At 38.3% G+C, this 20,385-nt stretch overlaps 1 long non-coding RNA gene across 1 annotated transcript; it reads right to left on the bottom strand.

Annotated features, from left to right (window-relative positions):
* Positions 1-4,023: 4,023 nt before the first annotated feature.
* Positions 4,024-14,241, bottom strand: LOC120313869. The gene is made up of 3 exons (XR_005558276.1): positions 14,113-14,241; positions 7,647-7,734; positions 4,024-4,103 (listed from the first exon to the last, which is right to left on the bottom strand). It is a non-coding gene; the product is annotated as an uncharacterized LOC120313869 (long non-coding RNA).
* Between the last annotated feature and the right edge of the window lie 6,144 nt (positions 14,242-20,385).

The raw sequence follows: 20,385 nt of genomic DNA, 5'->3' as shown, positions 1-20,385 counted from the left end.
AAAAAGGTTGAGAACCACTGTTATAGAACCACTGAAAAACATTGGAAAACTTACAGGGATAATAGCCATGACTTTTTTGTGTGCATGTGTGTCTTTAAGTCAGTGTTAACTCCTGGCTACTATTTAGACGGGTCCCTGCAGTTTTCTTGGCAATGTTTCAAAAGTAGTTTGCCATTGCCTCCTTCCTAGTGACTGGTCCAAGGTCACTCAGCTGGCTTTGTGCCTAAAACAAAACTAGAACTCATGGTATTCTAGTCTTGTGCCTTAACCAGTACACCAAACCCGTGTTTACCTCTTTTAAAATTTCACTAAATAGAAAGAGTGAAAATACTATGCTTACCTTTCTCTTGGCTTTGCTGTCTCCACTCTTATCTACAGAGGTCAGAATGGGAAAGTTGGACACATTCCCAATATAATACAAAGCAATATATTTATATTATTATCATTCAGTCATTTCAAATCATATTATTATTTCTTTTCGTTTGGTGTTTTGCGTTTCCTAAAATCATTTTTTTCAGTTTCAATTTCTGTTCCAATTCCAAGTTTGTGGTTTTATCTATTGTCTCAGCTTTACCCTCATGGTATCATTTTTATACTCAGATTTATACAAAACATAATGGATGTTCATTAATTCATAATTTAAAGGGCTTACTCAGAATCATGATGAATTGCAGCAGAATGTGTATATTGGCTTAAATGAATAGCATAATGAGTGAGGTCACAGATCATCAATAGCTGAATTGCTTATTGCTGATTAGCGATATTCTACAAGTTTATTGAAAAGTGGAATATTTTCTCTTAATATTTCACGTGCACACAGTGCAAATCTGTTTTATCTAATATTTTGTCCATCTCAAAATGAAAGCCTTATGCTTTAGGTCTACCTGTTTTTTTTACAGACTGAATATCTGTAAAGTATAAGTCAGTATAAGAAAGTATTTTGGCATTTAACTCTCCCTGTGCGGCCTTGCTAGCTGCTTTGACGAGGAAACCTCCTTCCCAATGAAGCTTTAAAAAGTGTCAAAACTTCTTAAAAAAAAAAGGCAGGTATTTTAGGTGCAACTTCTCCAACACAATTTCCAGTCAATGAACTTCAAGGCAAGGTGAGAAAATCCCATTTATAGATGCCCACCAAATCTGGATCTTGAAAGGTTTACAATCCAACATATGGAGTGAGACATAAATTCACCAGACAATAGCTGAGAAATTCAACAGCTCTTAAAATGGTCTTAAAACAAAAACAAAACAAAACAAAACAAAACAAAAAACACCCAAAAGCAGTCTGTTCATCCTTTATATATCACGAATAGGGTTTTGGCAAGAGGCATCCTGAGGATGTTTATAGGCTTCACAACTGTGTTATAGGTGTGTCATCCTTCATTTTCTAAAAATAAAGTATGAATGTTCTTTTCCTCCAAGGCCTATATTTATTGTAAATATAATAATGCATTATCTTTTGCTTATGTGCATAAAATATTTGTCTGCTTTGTATGTTATAAATTGCAGTAAAAATCAGCTTATCTTAGCTCAAGAAGCAATGTTGTAGTTTTCAACTGATCTTGAAAGCTATATACTATATTCTCCAATTACAATTCAAGGACACACAGATCTTTGTAGGATGGGTACACAGATTCTATACCAGTGGCAAAAGTCAACATTAAAATGGCAATGCCTTGTCAGAAAGAGCCTTAAATTGCTACCACAATAAGATCATTGAAAGAATTTTGCTGGTAAAATTCAGCATTTTTCTTCTGACAGAGGTCAACCCAATGCATATGGCAAATGCATGAAGCAAACAGCACAAAGCAAATATATTCCCATATTTGAAGCCTCATATCTTAAAACAGCAGAAGAATCAATCAGGATATTGTGGAAATGAGGGCAGTAACCTTTAGAAGAAGCTGAGGCAAAGCTGACAGGATAGGTCTGTCATGACTACCACTGTCAGATTAGATTAGCAACAGCAATAGCACTTAGACTTATATACCACTTCACAGTGCTTTATAGCCCCCTCTAAGCTTATAAACACTAAGTTTATAGTGTCAGCATATTGCTCCCCAAAATCTGGGTCCTCATTTTACCCACCTCAGAAGTATGGAAGGCTGAGTTAACCTTGAACTGATCAGAATCGAACTGCCGGCAGTCAGCAGTATTAGCCTGCAATACTGCATTCTAATCACTGTCAGTTAGGCTTGTCAGCTCCATACAAGGGCAGCATGATTGAAAAATGTATTAATGTCCAAGTCAACTCAAAATTAATTTTATTACATTTTAAAATTGATGGAAAGTTTTGCCTCTCTCTGGACAAGTATACGTTGAATTCCCTTTGAATGGAATCATAGTATTTATTTGCTAAATTTGTCATCTTTGTTGTTAGGAAGCAAAGCTTAAGGCAGCTCATGCCAATAAGATACAAAGTAGATTACAAAACACCATCTGTTTTTTTTTAAAACAAGATAAGTAAAACCCAGTGATAAGCCTGGACTGGATTTTCCAGCCAGCTGAATTTCAGAGGGTAACTGTGAGTGAGAAAGTTTTTCCGAAATTTGGGATGAGATGGCAATTCCAGTAAGGCCACAAAGAACTATCTGGGGGTATCCTTTCAGTAGGAACACAAAAGAAAACAGCAAATTGGAAGTGTTCTGATCCTGCCACATTTGTCAAATTGCATACAGATTTGCATATGCAGATTGCATATATGCAACATGAAAGGAATGAGAGCCTAATTACTGCTCCTGATGTTTATAAAATTTTGGGATAGCTCTGAAAGAATTAATGTACATAGAAATTGAGTGCATATTAATTCTATCCATGATATAGGAGCCTTTTTACTTAAAGGTTCACAAAAAGACCAAGTATTGTTGTATAAGGTTTGTCTTCATGGAAAGGACTTTGTCAACATAATGTGAACAGTAATCACAAGGAAGAACGATCCTGCCTTCCTTTCCTTGTTAACAGATTCAGATGAAGACAGAAACATGATACCCAATAGCCCATTTTCATTTGATCAATCTAGATTATGGCATGCTTTATAGAAATAAATTAGGGCTGCTACACAATTAGATTACGGCATTTAGTTGGATTAGAAAGGACCATTTCGTTTACGAAGTCTGATCAGTGCTGGAATTCCAATTAAAGCTCCCTGAGAAACAGTCATCCAGTTTCTGCTTGAAAAGGAAAGGAAATAATCTGTGTCCTTCCTAGTTGGTCCTACCAATGATCTGTTCTTTTCCTAATGTTCAACTTAACTCTACTACCTTCAGAGCATGATTTTGTATTCTGCATTCCACAGTGATAGGGAACAGGTCTTGACCTTCCATTGGCTTGTCATTTTACAAGTACTTGGAAAATGCTATTAGATCCTTCCTTAGCTATATTTTCTCAAAGCTAAAAATATCACAGTCTCTCCCCTTAAGATTACTTTCCATTCCATTCCCCTGATGATCTTTTGCTCTTCTCATTTGTACTTGTTCCACTTTAACTGAATCTTTCAGCTAAACTGGAAACGAGGCACCCAGAACTGGGCACAATATATGTATATGGGTTGTGACCAAAGCAGAATAAATGAATGCTCTTCATTTCTGGATTTAGCTTCTTGTGGTTCTGTTGATGAAACTAACATTTTTTTGGACTTTTCAGTGCCATTTTATTTCTTCTTTAAACTATTATTCACCCCATCGGGTTTTGTGCCCCCTAGAAATTAAACATTCTCTCCGTTGCTTTATCCACTTAATGAAAAAGAGTATCTAAGAAGAGTTAGGCAACTTAAAGTTGAGGAGAATTTAGTTGAGATGCCCTCACTGAGTAGGTTGAGTGTTCAGATTCAATTACCGAAATGGTCTTTTCCAATCCCACAATTTTAAAGAGAAATATTGTGTCTGAATTTCTACTCTGTGGTACCCCACTTAATACTTCATTCCACTTGGATGAGCTTTCTTTGAGTACCAGTTTCAGACCAGCTGGGAATTCACTGAATTGAGTTGTCATCAAATCAAAATTTAACTCACTTACTAATCAAAATGTCATTGGGTACTTGGCAAATGCTTTGTTGCAGTTAAGTTGTATTATGTCCCAAGCGTTTTCACAGTATTCTAAGGATGTTCCTGGATAAAAGAAATGAAATAACAGAAAATCATACTCACTTTTAGCAATCACTGCATCATTTCCAAATTGCTTACTGATCAAATCCTTTATGAACTGTGAAATCTTTTCAGGTATTAATGTCGGACTGACTCATGTCTATCTAGACTCTCCCCCCCCCCTTTAATGAAGTCAGGGACCATATCTGTGCTCCACTGATCTAGTATTTTACCCATTGTGCAGAGTTCTCAAAGACAAAAATAGAGATTTGGCATCAATAAACTCCTGTAGTACTCTAGGATACAATTCATCTAGCTCTGGAGATCTGCACTTATTCTAAATCAGTAACTTTATCTATGGCTCATTCCACATGGACACCAATCCATCCCTTTCGTTATATTTATATTTGTATAATTGTACAACAATGCACTGTACTCTATATAACACATTTGTCCCCATTGTCTCTTCCCCAGGCTGTTTCTATTCATTCAGCCAGTGTGTGTGTGTGTGTATGCCAAAAACAGAAGGAAGCTGCACCTTCCTCTTTGTTCCCTTCTCACAGTGAGTGAAGAAAAGGCAGAAAGCCAACTGCTGACAGATGAGCATCAGTGCATGGAGGGATAAGCGAAAGAAGATGAGGCAACACACTGCCTTGTCTTCTGGAAGGAGGAGGAATTCTGGAAATCGGAGGAGGCCTGAGGAGATTTTAATGTCCCTGGGAATTTACTTTGTCTTGCAGCTGCAGAGAAAATGTTGCAAAATTCCCTATTAGTTTTTTCTCTAAAGCAGGTGTCAGGACAATTAACCTGTGGAGTTTAATCAACTTGGCCTTCCAAGATGCAAAAAAAAAAAAAAAAAGGCTGGAGCTGGAATCCTGCTCCTTCAACTGGCCGTTCACAGTTACTTGGTAGAATACATTCCTTCTCTGAAGAGGCAGAAGCAAAATGGAGCTGAATAATTCTGCCTTCCCATTCTACAATCACGTTCCAGTCTCACATGGTCACTGTCCTTGAAAGTTCCTGCTACTTGCTCTACTGGTTTAGATCAAATCAAGGATGGATAATTATCTTGTGCCTTCTGCCATTTGAAGGAGAAAGTTATCAGCAAGACAAGTCAGTATTTTTTTTTTTTTTTAAGAAGGACTATGCTTGGCAGACTTCGTCTCTCAACAGATGCTGGAGTAATTACATTTCCCGTCACTACTTTAAAAGACCTTCAGTTTGCTTTTAGAAAGCATCATCCACAGTTCTCCTTAGTTCAACAGATAATGACAATGACCTATGATTTTTTTCCCAATTACTTTTAATAGAGATGTTCTTACTGCTAAATATGTCTGTGTGGGCATGAGTATTGAACATAAATACAGTTCATCTTTTCTGTTGCTTCTACTCCATGGCCAAAAAGTATCCTTCAGTTGCTGCATTTCCATAATAAGAATCATCCTATCACGTCTCAGCTACAGTATGTCTATTATATAACATTAACTATCTTGTTTCAAGAGTTCAGGTTCCGCCTTGTATATTTCCCATATTCTGACCATCCTAACAGAAACAATGAAAGCCAAGAACTTTATCAACAAGTTGTTTAATACAGGGCTTTTCAACCTTTTAACCTATTGTACCACTTTTAGGATATGGCAACATCCGAGTACCACCAATCGCCTAGCAAGATGTCAAAAACGTGATGACAAAAAAAAAAAAGGGAAAAAAGTGATAAAGTACAGGTAGTCCTCGACTTACAACAGGTCACTTAGTGACTGTTCGAAATTACAATAGCATTAAAAAAAGTGCCCCCCCAAGGCACAGCTGAGCAAGACGCCTTCCTGCCCACCCGGCGGTGCTCTTCCTCCTGTCTGAAGTTTTCATTGTTGTGAGCATTTCTGTTGGGGATTGGCAGCGGGGGTGGGGTGGGGGGGTGTTTGGTTTTTATTCCCCCCGTCTGCTGGGTGGTTGCAGCAGGTTTTGGTCACTTCACATGACCCTGGGACACTGTGACCGTCATAAATATGAATCAGTTGCCAAGCATCTGAATGTAAATCACAAGACCCTGGAGATGCTGCAACATTCCAGCTAATCGGCGCTTCTTCTGGGCTCAGCAGAAGCGCCAGGATCAGCACTGAGCTCCAGCTGGAGCCTGGCACTTCCACTGAGCCCTGAAAGCCCTGCAGCTCCAGTCATCTCTCGCTCAGGCTTCTGTTTTGCTGTCACCGGTTCAGCTCATTCCCCTCCCTCGCTACCACTTTTCTAGGATGGTCGCGTACCACCTGCCAGGTGCCAATGTACCACAGGTGGTACCTGTACCACTGGTTGAAAAGCCCTGGTTTAATAGAGTCCACTATTGTTAATTTATTCACGGAGTGCATAAGTTCTTAAGTAAAACTTTTAGTCCAAGCTTTTCATCTCTCGGCCTCCACGGGCTTCAAAGTAAAAATTTTTTAAGTTCAACATACCTCAGCCAAACACATTATTCCTAGTCTTAAGTGCAACTGATCTTGTGCTGGCAAGCCATCACCTAGGTAATGTAGACTATGACCCCACATCTCTCCTTCTAATATTATTTGCATAAGTAGACAATATTCTTTTTTTCTTTTCCAGTCACTTTCCATGTATTGGAAAGGCTGCTTTTAGAAGATGATACATCTTCTAAATGATTTTATGACTAGCAGGTTAATCTGGTTAATATTCATTAGTGTCTTGTGGCAACCAGGGGTTGCCACAAAGAAGAGGGAGTCAAGCTACTCTCCAAAGCACCTGAGGGCAGGACAAGAAGCAATGAATGGAAACTAATCAAGGAAAGAAGCAACCTAGAACTAAGGAGAAATTTCCTGACAGTTAGAACAATTAATCAGTGGAACAACTTGCCTCCAGAAGTTGTGAATACTCCAACACTGGAAGTTTTTAAGAAGAGACTGGACAGCCATTTGTCAGAAACGGTATAGGTCAGGGTATCCTGCCTGAGCAGGGGGTTGGACTAGAAGGCCTCCAAGGTCCCTTCCATCTTTGTTATTCTATTCTATTCTGTTCTGTTCTGTTCTTGTTCTGTAGTCCTCGACTTACAACCAAATTTTTGAGCCCAAAAGTTCTGTTGCTAAACAAGGTAGTTGTTAAGTGAATTTTGCCCCATTTTGAGACCTTTTTGCCATGGATAAGAGAATCACTGCAGTTATTAACTGAATTCAGTTTCCCCCATTGGCTTTGCTTGTAAGGGTGTAGGTATATACATATGTATGTATATAGCATGTCTATATGTGTGTTATGTATGTGTGCGCTTTTGAGAGCAGGCAATAGAATTTCATTTTTAATGTGTGCCAGTGTGCCCACAGTAAAAAAAAATGACAATGAAGGTTACCTTATTTTGTCAGAAGCCGACTTGAAGGTTACAACTGGTAATTAGATGATCCCTTGTCATAAATACATGCCAGTTGCAAAGCGCCTGAATTTTGATCCCATGACCCTGGGAATGCTGCAAGGGTGTACATGTGAAAACCAGCCATAGGTCCCTTTTTTCCCCAGTGCCATTGTAACTTGAAATGGTCACTAAATGAATGGCTATAAGTTGAAGATTACCTGTAGTACATCTTCTCTTTACGTCCTCATGTAGGTAGCAGTTACATTCCTTCAGTTCTTCAGGTTTGAAATGTAGGCTTGCAGGAATCTACATTTAAAATGAACCAGTAATATTTTCAAGTGTATTTAGGGACTTAAAACTGCAGTCCTGTGTTTATTTACTAAAAAAATAGCTCTATTGAATACAGAGACACTTATTTTTAATAATTTAAATCAGAACCAGTACCTGTAGAGAGGTGGCTTAATCTATTCTTTTCTGTGCAGGAAAAAAAAGCATAGTATATATTATGCTCCAGATCACTGCCTTTTTTTCCCCCTAGTAAAAGCAGTGACAAACAGATGAAGTTCATGCAATGTATATAGTTTGACATTGAGTTAAACAGCATTAATTTGTGTTATAAAAACATTGTAAAAACTAATTTAATCTAACAGGTGCTGTTGACCAAACCTGTTACAGATGCACTGGTAATTATAAAAATACTAAAAAGAGCCAGTCTAAACAGGCTGATTCTGGAGAAGGAAGGAATATATATGAGACAACATTGATATTAGTTTGAAGGGGGAAGAATCAGTACATTAATGAATCCACACTGCACCTGTAAGTAAGGCAGGCATTAAGTTATCTTATTCATGGATGAGAAAATAGAATCAGAATAGATTAATGACTTACTCAAGGCCAGCAAGAGCTTGGAGTTAGAATTTATAATCACAACTCCCCAAGTTTCATATTGCATTAAGGCAGCAAGTTTACACTTCATGCTATTTCTTTCATAAAAATATACCTCTGCAGGCATTCAAAATACTGTTATGCAGTTGCCTCTTCTCTGAAGTTCACTGACAAGGCTGGAAGGTATTGTGCTGTTTGGAGAGAGATACTTGGAGATTTTAAATTTCTTTGGGATATCTCCTTATTTACAGCTTGGAAACAATTTTATCAGAGTGAATTCTGCCCAGTTATCTATCTGAAGACATGTCAGTTGGAGGACTTTAAACCAGATCTGCCTGAGTCTTACTTAAATACAAATAACCCTGTGAAGGGAAATTTAAAACTTAAGTTCCTTGAAACTACCCCTGATGCTTTTTTTAACGCAAAAATAGACTAAGTAGGTAGTCCCAATCTACCTCCACCTATATTTCTGTGGAAATTACAATAGTTGTATATGTATTTAAATAATTTCATTACGAAAATTCCACACAAACCTGTTCTTTTTTGCCTTCTTTCTTTGGCCAGTATTATCTACAGGTTGGTCAATGAACTCTTGTCAGAAAAAAGAAGAAAGGGAGGAGTAGAAGGAATGATTAAATGGGCAATCTCAGAATTGCGATCAAATCAGCCACCCAAACAATTACATGTCATAAGGAGTAACTTATCTCCTTTTTAATTGGTTAAGCAAAAGGAGCAATCTAGCTGTCTCCATTCCATGGAAAAGAGAAAAGATTTATTCTACTGAATACACGGCCTATCCCATTTCTGGTGTTATCTTCAGAAGCATGTCTGATATGAAGATATCTTCTCTCCAAGCTGTGGGCTATTTTATGTAGCCTAGAGTAGCAACAGTGGTGATAGGTAATGTCACTGATCTTTCTTCCTGGCTTTTTCCTATAATTTTCCAGCATGTCTGAACCTTGTAAAAGAGGAATCCTGGAAGCTATTTTTAGGGCTTGAGAGGTGGAGCCATAAAAAAAACAGAACAGCACAAAAATATAGAACTAACTATACCAAAGTTAATATGGCTGAAACAAGTTCTCACATATTGAGATTATTAATACATCTGAGGTTCTCCTATAAAGATACATAGTGGTAGTCCTCAATTTACAACCACAATTGAGTCTGAAATTTCTGTTGCTAAGCGAGGCAGTTGTTAAGTGAGTTTTGCTCCATTTTACGATCTTTCTTGCCACAGTTGTTAAGTGAGTCATTGCAGATGTTCAGTTAGTAACACAGTTGTTAAGAGAATCTGGCTTCCTCATTGATTTTGCTTATCAGAAGTTCGCAAAAGGGGATCACGTGACCCTGGGGCATTGCAACCGTCATAAATATGAATCAGTTGCCAAGAGTTTGAATTTTGATCATGTGATCATGGAGATGCTACAACCATCGTAAGTGTGAAAAACGGTCATAAGTCACTTTTTTCAGTGCCGTTGTAACTTTGAACTGTCACTAAATGAACGTGTAAGTTGAGGACTATCTATACTGATTTTATCAGATGTGTATACAGTACATTCTGCACCCCACGCACACACACTTAAAACTGAGGATAATTTAAAAAAGGGGCCTTGATTACAAAGTGAGGTCATGCAATGAGGGTTTTTTTTATCTATTTATATTTCTGTGACTTTTAATGCCCACAACTAATCAATTGGTTTATAATTATTAGCTATAGCCTGCACTTGCAGTCATTGAACATATCAGAATTAAAAGTCTTATTTACTTTAGCAATGCGAGCTTCATGACATAACTCATTGCAATCTCAGCTGAATATAATAAAGCCATATGCATAACTGCTGTGCATGTTTCAATAATAATAATAATAATAAAGTTGGAAGGGACCTTAGAGGTCATCTAGTCCAACCCCCTGCTCAGGCAGGAAACCCTATACCAGTGATGGTGAACCTTTTAGAGCAGTGGTTCTCAACCTTTCTAATGCCGTGACCCCATAATACAGTTCCCCATGTTGTGGTGACCCCCAACCACTTATACATCACCGGGTGCCAGGGGCGTGGCCAAAGAAAAGGGGAAAAAAATGGCGGACAGCCTTGTTTGGCGACCCCCGTGAAATGGTTGTTCGACCCCAAATGGGGTCCCGACCCTCAGGTTGAGAACCACTGTTTTAGAGACTGAGTGCCCAAACTGCTATCCAAAACCCACTTATGTATCGCTGGGTGCCGGGTGGGCGTGGCCCATTGGGTGGGCATGCCCATTGGGTGGGTGTGGCTGCGGTGGTAAAGGCACACTGGGTAGGATTAAAAAATTCAATCAATCAATTCCAACTTTGCGAGATCTTTTTTTTTCCCATGAGAAGTTGAAATTGATTGATTGATTGAACCTTTTTTTTTTTTGCACACGGCGGTGGAGGCCTAAAGTGAAAAGTTTTTATAGGCTGAAGGCCTAGGACTGGGGTGATGGTGTGTGTGCCCATAGAGAGGACTCTGCGTGCCATCTGTGGCATGCATGCCATAGGTTCGCCAGCACGGCCCTATACCATTTCAGACAAATGGCTGTCCAGTCTCTTCTTAAAAACATCCAGCGTTGGAGCATTCACAGCTTCCGGAGGCAGGTTGTTCCACTGATTAATTGTTCTAACTGTCAGGAAGTTTCTCCTTAGTTCTAGGTTGCTTCTCTCCTTGATTAGTTTCCATCCATTGCTTCTTGTCCTGCCTTCAGGAGCTTTGGAGAATAGCTTGACTCCCTCTTCTTTGTGGCAACCCCTGAGATATTGGAACACTGCTATCATGTCCCCCCTCGTCCTTCTCTTCATTAAACTAGACATACCCAATTCCAGCAACCGTTCCTTATATGTTTTAGCCTCCAGTCCCCTAATCATCTTTGTTGCTCTTCTCTGTACTCTTTCTAGAGTCTCAACATCTTTTTTACATTGTGGTGATCAAAACTGGATACACTACTCCAAGTGTGGCCTTACCAAGGCATTGTACAGTGGTATTAATACTTCACTTTACATTTGGAAAGCGACCTGGCAAAAGATTAGAATTAGATTTAAGAGATGTGATTCAACTTACCAGATGGAATACTATATGACTAAACACTTGTTTGAATACAGTTAAAAATATAAAGTTTGGATATAAAGAGGCCCTATAGTAAAATTGCTAGGTGGCGTACTATATGATTAATTACTTACTTGAACATGGTTAAAAGAATAGACAAAGCTTGGACATAAAGGGGTCCTATAGTAAGAGGGATAAGATATATAAGTAGTATAATACTTTTATAATATATGAAATGTAAAAATATTGAGATGGTGTACTTGAATGAAAAGTCTGGATATTCAAAGATAATGAATTTTGAGAAAATTATGACTGATAAGAGTGGTTTCAATACTGAGGGGAAATTAAGCTTAAATAAAAATCTTGAAAACAGGACATATAATGACTTAATAAGATGACTTCTATAAATACAATTGAAACATAAGCCGATTAGAAAAGATGTTATATGTTGATGTTATTGTTATATGTACAAATACTAGAAAAATGTTTATACCCAACTCTTTATGTATTGAAAGTATTAAGAATTATATTTGTTTAATGTAGACAAAAGGAGAATATTACTGGAAGAAGAGAGGATCAAGGAAATATATTATCAACTAATATATTGATCAATTATAGTAATTATTATTGTTTTTAAATATATGAATCCAGACAACACATTGTTCACTAAGCACTAAAGATTGTTATTGTAAACAATTAATGAAATATATTTTAAAAAATAGTATCTCTAAACAAACTTGGTGCTGTGTTAGTTGTGCCTAACCATACCCCTGTTAATCCTGGAGTTGTTATCTACTGAAATCTGAACAAATAACACGAACTAGATACCTAAAACAACAACAACAACCAACCAACCTCTAAAGGGTTCACCAAGAACAGACAACTTTTGGATGAAGCTCAGAGACATGTATGGCTTACTGAGTTCATTGTAATTCTGTTTAAAACGCTATACATACACTGAGGGCCATTTGGAAAAAAGACAGATACAATCAAATGTTCTGATTATAGGTGACTTCGATAAAAGAACAGTTAGAATCAACTACTTTAGGAAGATCTTCTTAGTTATAGAGCCAAGCTTCACAGTGGTTTCCAAAGGATTTTTAAAAAAATTGTTATGCTCCTATTTCTCTTTTTCCTCCCATTGATTTAAATGTAAAGGCAATTTGTTGTTCAAGCATGATTGCTAGTATAAATAGGAGGAAAGTCTGCATTCTTACTTGCTGGAAAATTATTGTGGGTAATTTCCAGTTGAGTTTGTACCTATTGTTTGTACTTTCAAACAATCATTAAAGCCAAATCAGAACAAGCACTAATACCATTGAAATCAGGTAGCAAAAAAAAAAAGTTTATTTATTAAATATCAGCAAACATCAAAAACAGTTAATTAGAAAAGGAGATAAAAAGCAGGCAAAAGCAAGGAGACATACAAGCAACAGGCAAGAATTTACATTATCTTATCTGTAATATCTTCTATCAGAAGGCACAAAAAGTTTCAGGGCCATGAGAAACAATAGTATAGATAATTACCTGGCCTTCTGTTACTCCACTTTTAACCCTTTTATGTATAATGACAGTACAACAGAGATTGAAATAGGACACCAGGTGAGCTTTCTTCTATTCTATGCCATTAAAGAAACAATTTGGTGGACAGGGCTGATGCACCTCACATTATTTCTATTGCTACAGAAATTAGCATATGTAGCCTCAAAGGAAGTAGCCTTTGCTTGTTCAACTTTTTTTCTTAATTTTGCTAAATTTCTATTTTAATAACTGATGATGCTCATTATTTTGTGGATATTTAATTTTTTCTGTGACTTCCAATTAAGAAAGTAGAAATACATGGATTTAAAATAAAGTAGTATACAAATGTATGCAACACGCTCTGAGATTATAGGACTAGTAGAGGCTGAGCATCCGTCTGTTTTGCAGAGAGTTGATGAATCTCTTCATACACAGGTTATTTATTATCTGGCATAACAGATGAGAAAATTGGAAGACAAAAGAAACAGTAGGTCTGCTTGTGGATTACTGCTCACGGTTATGGAAATATGAGGGGATTAAGGCTATCTGATTGCTCTTCATCAAAGAAAGCTAGGAAAAACATTTTTTTGTATTCCCTTTTGTCAACAAAGCAAATCAGAGATGCAGGAAATACTGTGAGCAGATTGTATCAGAATCTACCATGACTATTATTGGCTGCCTACTTGGGGCAATAGGGTGGACAGATGGAAGTTTATTTTTGGCAGTGTGCTTATTTTTTTAGTATCAGTCAGAAGCACATCGCGGATCCAAACCAAGAAGCAGAAGTAAGGGTAAATTCTTCTTAAAGCAGGGGTTCTCAACCTTGGCAACTTTAAGACGTGTGGACTTCAACTCCCAGAATTCCTCAGCCAGCAAAACTGGCTGAGGAATTCTGGGAGTTGAAGTCCACACGTCTTAAAGTTGCCAAGGTTGAGAACCCCTGTCTTAAAGTATTAGAGTTTGAGCAAGTTTTAGTTGTGATACTTGACTGTCAGTTTACTTCTCAAACTTGGCAACTTTAAGATGTGTTGACTCCAACTCCCAGGATTCCCCAGCCCATATACTGCCTGCTGGGGAATTCTGGAATTTGGAGTCCACACACCTTAAAGTTTGAGAAACACTGAACTAAACCTTCAGTGATTGAATGATCACTTGAAGCAAAAAGAGATCCTTCAACTGTGGATTTATCTCTATAACAAAAGGAAAGCAGGAGGTGACTTACCCTCAACAATCTTCCTGGTGATTGGTATGGCTGAACAGGCCTGAGAAATATTGGTCTCTAGCAAGCAGCAACTTGCAAGGGCAGCTGTTTCTGGAACATAAAAAAAATAAACTAATAAAAAAGGAAGAGAAGACTGTGCCAGGAGTCAAAACAACATAAGCAAGAAATCTAGAGACGATTCTCCATTTTCCTTAGGTTTATGATCTGCTTGTATTAAGGATTATCCAAGTCTTCTGGAAAATTCCTTTCCCCCCTTCTATTTTTGCAGGCAAAAATGGCTACCAAGTCCTCTTTTACTAAAACTGGTTATCTAATGGCTCATCTGCTGTTTTTTCCTTCTCTTTTTATTAACTTGCAGAGAGAGCATCAAATTAGAAATGATCTTATTGTTTTCTCCCCTGCTAATTAGAAATGCTTCCTGAGACTCCTTGAAAGGGAAATTCTATAAGTCCAACAGAAGCTTCCCCCCATCTTCCCTGGAACTAATCGCAGCTTGGGGAATCGTATGACTTATTGGGGTGGAGTGTTGGTGTGAGGGGATGTTGTTTATTGCTACATTCTTCTCCCTCACCCACCACATCTTTGATGATTAGTTTGGAGGAAAAACAACTTAAATGCCTTTAAGTCCCCTGCTTCCCTTCTAGTTCTGGACTTTTCACATATAGGACTGTTTTGTATAGTATAGCACAACACATCATCCCATACTGTTCAGGGCCTTGAATATGCAACATAAACAAGTCAAGGAAATGGCCTGGAGGAACATTCTTCGCATGTTTCCTCACTATCTTAAAATGTTTATTCTCTCTGTCAGGCTGCGATGTGGTGCCTAGCCTTTTAAAACTTTGGAAACTGCCTGAGATCATTACCCAGTCTCCTATTTAAAATGCTAAAATGTGGTGTGGAAATAATGTATATTGGGGCAGCTCTGAGATGACCCTTCATACAAGTCATGAGTGGAGAGTTCTCTTGCTTGCTTACAGTTGTGAATGTTCTTGGGACTCATGCTTTCCCCTCATTAAAGCTTAGCAAATTCTTGCCGTTGTGCTAAGCACAGCTATGATCCCCAAATATGGTCTCTTAAGTTTGCTTAACACACAGTTACGTATGTGTTTTTGATTCACCCTTGTGGAATTTGTAGAAGCTTGAAACAATATTCCTGAGGGAAAGTAGCTGCCTGAATCATCTGCAAGGAAGGTGATCTCTCTAAGGGTTTCTTGCTGCTTGACAGAATGAATGAGCTTCTGCAGGCAGCTGGTTTTTAATAGAAGCCTTTGTATTTGAGCAGCAAACTGGTCATTATTTTATATGATAATTGGATTTTACTACTGGAAAGGAGAAAATGCTTTCTGTATATATGGTCACTGGCACAGTCTGGTGCCAATATAAGTTGGCTGGCCTTGGCTGCTTAGGCTCCTTGATCATGAAGTAAAGTCCATTTGCTGCTCCACCTGAGTAAAATTAATTTGTAAGAGCAAATTCCTTTAAATAACTCACCTTCAATCTCAAGCAACTGGCGGGGATAGATATGATATAAGCAGCAACCAAGGGTAGAAATGCATGTGGCATTTGCATGTTGGTGATGGCAACCAGCCAAAGACCTCCATTTTATTTTTCTTGTCCTGAGACACCAACCTGGAAGCAATGAAGGATTTTTATGATATACTGGTACCATGCAGTATTAGGCTGCCTGGTACTCCATTTTATGATCTTTCTTGCCACAGTGCTTAAGTGAATCACTGCCATTGTTAAGTTAATAACACGGCTGTAAGGAAATCCGGTTTCCCCATTGACTTTGCCACAAAAGATGTTCACATGACCCCAGGACACTGCAACCCTCATAAATATAAACCAGTTGCCAAGCATCCTAATTTTGATCACGTGACCATGGGGAGGCTCCAATGGTTGTAAGTGGGAAAAATGGTCATAAGTCACTTAGTGCTGTTGAAACTTTGAATGGTCACTAAACAGATGGTTGTAAGTCAAGGACTACCTGTACTACTGTATGTGTAGCTGTTTGTAGATCCACTGTCAGCCAATAAGTTATCATGGAGAGGGGTTTTTATACTTAAAATTAGAAATCAGGCATATAGCAATTGGTATCTATTAAGTAAGGAGACTTCTAACTAGAAAGCTCAAATTATTTCTCAACCTGTGGGAAACCTGTGAGAGACAATACTTCCCTTTTCCCACAGGTTTACATCCAACTTGAGCTCAGACTGCTGCTTGACAGGGGAAAAGCAAAAATAGATCACAACATTTTGCTGACGTTGCCAGTAAGTCTATAATTCATGTTGATTTCTTCAGCAGATTTTATGGCATGCAATCATATCTGATCAGTGCAACCAATGCAAATTAGAAGCTGGTATCTTTTGAAAGAAAAGCCACTATCTTTATGTGTCTGTCTGTTCCAAAGATCGTTACTATAAAAAAAAAGGCTGTTGTCCATTACTTCCGTATTGTTATACCCTTATTCCAACCTCTAAAAACTAAAAGACTTAATGTTCATGAGAAACATATTGAGGTATGAAATGTGATGACAAATTGTTAGGACCAATAATTTTTTTTATAGAATTTAGAAAAAGCTTAAGAAGTTGGCACTCCTAGACTTGTAAAAATACAGGTAAACATACCAGGGTTCAATTGTTCTTTTTTCTAATATGCTAACATATGTGCCTCTTTAAAACTATAGTCTCTCTTTCTGATACTTATCTCATATCAAGTATAAAAATAAAATCCTGGCTCCATTATGATTTGATCAAATAATATTTTCAAAAATATTATTAAAAACATAACCCAGTTTCCACTGATTATTTTCTCAATAGTATACTGTATACTCATAATAGAAGTGTAACTAAATTTAAGCAAGAATGTTTTCCATATATACAATACATCGTGCAGCATGGCAAATATAATTTATAATCATGATTAATATCAAATATAATCAGTTATAATCATGATTAATATCAAATATAATCATTTATAACCATGATATGAAATATAATAATTTGTAATCATATTTATAAACATATAATCAAATATAATCATTTATAATCATGACAAATATAATCATAGGTTTCTAAGGGAACTCAAAATTTATAAACATTGTAAATTAGCAGTTGCACAAAAACAGAAAAAATAGAAACCTAATAGTTTTTATCCTTTTTGGCATTACCGGAGCTGGGGTGGACATGGCCTCTGCCATTGTTTCTAATTTTTAATTGTTGTTAAACTTGCTTTTTTAATCTATTTTTCCTTTATTGACATGTACATAAAACATTAATACAATGGATACCTTAACATTAATTGGCTGAAGACAAAACTTTTATTGTACAACACATACTTTGATGCAATCCGCATGCTTTTAGATATATTCAATTCTGCATGAAAAAAAACCCAAATAGTTTTACACTGACATCCTAAACTATAATTAACATTGATACAATAAATCTATTTTAAAATCTTTAATAATAATAATAGTAATAATAATAATAATAATAGAGTTGGAAGGGACCTTAGAGGTCTTTTAGTCCAACCTTCTGCTCAGGTAGGAAACCCTATACCAGGGGTAGGCAACCCAAAACACTCAAAGAGCCACTTGGACCCGTTTCCCACCAAAAACAAAACACTGGGAGCCGCAAAACCCTTTTGATATCTAAAATGAAGATAACACTGCATATATCCTTTTTTACCTTTATTATAGGTGTGTGTGTGTGTGTGTGTATGTGTATATGTGTGTGTGTGTGTATTCAGCTCCTCGGAGAACACTGAGTGCACTCTCTTTTACACATACACACACACACACACACACATATACACATTAAAAATAAAAGTAAAAATATGACTCTTGGGAATACCCATACTATTAAAACAATGATCACCAAGAGAATGCTTTAAGAGAATAAAATTACATACACACATAGGTAAAAAAAGGATATATGCAGTGTTATCTTAATTTTAGATGTCAAAAGGGTCTCTCTCTCCCTCCCTCTCTATCTGCCCTTGGTCTGCCACTCCTCTTCCCCCACTCTCTCTCTCTCCCTCTCTCTCTCTTTCTCCCCCCCCTATCTGCTGCTCACCTGGCAAGCTTCAAGCTGTTGTCCAACAACCTCCGGGGTAGGCAACCTCGTCTCTTTGATGACTCATGGACTTCAACTCCCAGAATTCCTGAGTCAGCCTAGCTGGGCTAGCTAGCTCTCTCCTGCCCTTCCTGCTTCCTGCAGAGACGCAGCAAAGGGAGGAGCTCCGTCCAGAAAGCTTTTCAGCTCCTCGGAGAACACTGTGAGTGCAATCTTTTACACACACACACACACACCACACACACACAGAGAGAGAGAGAGAGAGAGAGAGAGAGAGAGAGAGAGAGAGAGAGAGAGAGAGAGAAGCAGGGAAGTGCAATTGCCTCTCTCTCTCTCTCTCTGCAAAGGCAGAGGAGGCTGGGAGCCACAGGGGAAGGCTCAAAGAGCCGCATGCGGCTCCGGAGCCGCAGGTTGCCGACCTGTGCCCTATACCATGATGCAGGTCCACAGGCTGGTTGCATCATGCAGAGGCCATGTCCACCCCAGCTCCGGTAATGCCAAAAAAGTCGCAATACGTCCCGACATGTCACGTGATGTGGCGAGTTTGACACCCGTGCCCTATACCATTTCAGACACATGGTTGTCCAGTCTCTTCTTAAAAATTTCCAGTGTTGGAGCAGTCACAACTTCTGGAGGCACTGATTAATTGTTCTAACTGTCAGAAAATTTCTCTTCAGTTCTAGATTGCTTCTCTCCTTGATTAGCTTCCATCCGTTGCTTCTTATCCTGCCTTTAGATACTTTGGAGAGTAGCTTGACTCCTCTTCTTTGTGACAAACCCCTGAGATATTGGAACACTGCTATCATGTCACCCCTAGTCCTTCTCTTCATTAAACTAGACATACCCAATTCCAGCAACCGTTCCTTATATGTTTTAGCCTCCAATCCCCTGACCATGTACTCTTTCTAGAGCCTCAACATCTTTAGCCTCCAATCCCTCTTCTCTGCACTCTTTCTAGAGTCTCAACATCTTTTTTACATCGTGGTGACCAAAACTGGATGCAATATTCCAAATGTGGCCTAAGAAGGCATTATAAAGTGGCATTAGCACTTCATGTGATCTTGATTCTATCCCTCTGTTAATGCAGCCTAGCACTGTGTTGGCCTTTTTGGCAGCTGCAGAACAATGCTAGCTCATATTTACTAGGTCTACTAGATCCCTCTCACAGTTACTATTATTGAGCAACGTATCACCTATACTATACCTGTACATTTAGTTTTTCTTGCCTAAATGTAGAACCTTACTTTTTTCACCATTGAATTTCATTTTGTTAGATAGTGCCCAATGTCAAGATCCTTTTGTATCTTAAGCCTATCTTCCGGAGTGTTGGCTATTCCTGCCAGTTTGGTGTCATCTGCAAATTTGATGAGTTCCTCATCTATCCCCTCATCCAAATCATTGATGAAGATGTTGAAGAGCACTGGGCCCAGAACAGAGCACTGGGGCACCCCACTACACACTTCCCTCCATGTAGATGCAGTTCCATTGAGGACATGCTGAGTACAGCGGTCAGCCAGCTACAAAGCCATCTAGTGGTGATGCTGTCTAACCCACATTTTTCTAACTTATCAAGTAGTAGGTTGTGGTCTACTTTATCAAATGCCTTACTGAAGTCCAAGTAAATTATATTCACAGCATTTTTCTGATCCACTAATTTTGTAACCTGGTCAAAGAATGCAATAAGATTTGTCTGGCATGATCTGTTTTTGACAAACCCATGTTGGCTTTTGGTAATGACTTTGCTTTCCTCTAGGTATTCGCTGATTCGTTGCCTGATTATCATTTCTAAGTTATCAATAATCAATAGTCTAAGTCAATGGTGGCAAACCTATGGCACAGGTGCCAGAGGCGGCACTCAGAGCCCTCTCTGTGGGCTCGCACGCTGTCGCCCAGGTCCTAGGCCTTCAGCTGGGTTTTATAAAACTTTTTCGCTTTAGGCCTCCACTGCCATGTGCAAAAAAAAAAAAAGGTTCAATCAGTCAGTTTCAACTTCTTGCAGGAAAAAATAGATCTTGTAAAGTTGGAATTGATTGATTGAACTTTTTAGTCCCACCCAGTCTGCCGTTACCACTGCAGCCACGCCCACCCAATTGGCCATGCCACCCAATTGACCACACCCAGCCAATGGGCCACACCCACCTGGTACTCAACGATGAATAAGTGGGTTTTGGGTTGCAGTTTGGGCACTCAGTCTCTA

This window comes from Crotalus tigris, unplaced genomic scaffold (assembly GCF_016545835.1).
Source record: "Crotalus tigris isolate CLP2741 ecotype Arizona unplaced genomic scaffold, ASM1654583v1 scf7180000018807.1825209, whole genome shotgun sequence".
Lineage (NCBI taxonomy): Eukaryota > Metazoa > Chordata > Lepidosauria > Squamata > Viperidae > Crotalus > Crotalus tigris.
This window is presented reverse-complemented; position numbering and strand designations above follow the sequence as displayed.